Raw genomic sequence first — 364 nt, forward strand, 5'->3', positions numbered from 1 at the left:
CACATAGTGTGGAAGCTGGTAGCCGTAGCAGCACACCTAAGCAGCAGCACGTGCACTAGACAGAGACAGCAGCAGCAGCAGCAGCAGCAGCAACTGTAGAGTCAGCAACAGCAGCAGCTGCTGCTGCTGCTGCAGGAATAGCAGCAGCAGCAGCAACAAATCGAAGGAGTATAGAGAAAACAAAGCAGGGCGGTGATGTGCCCCCGCAACGATGAGCCTGAGTGTACATACAGCTCAGCAGCAGCAGCAGCAGCAGCAGCAGCAGCAGCATCAGATACTGCTGCTGCTGCTGCTGCTGCTGCTGCAGGAGCAGCAACACACTTAACCTTGTACCTTAGCCATATACGCACTGCTCCTGCAGCTG

The sequence above is a fragment of the Eimeria mitis genome, genomic scaffold (genome assembly GCF_000499745.2).
Source record: "Eimeria mitis Houghton genomic scaffold, Emh_scaff4410, whole genome shotgun sequence".
NCBI lineage: Eukaryota > Apicomplexa > Conoidasida > Eucoccidiorida > Eimeriidae > Eimeria > Eimeria mitis.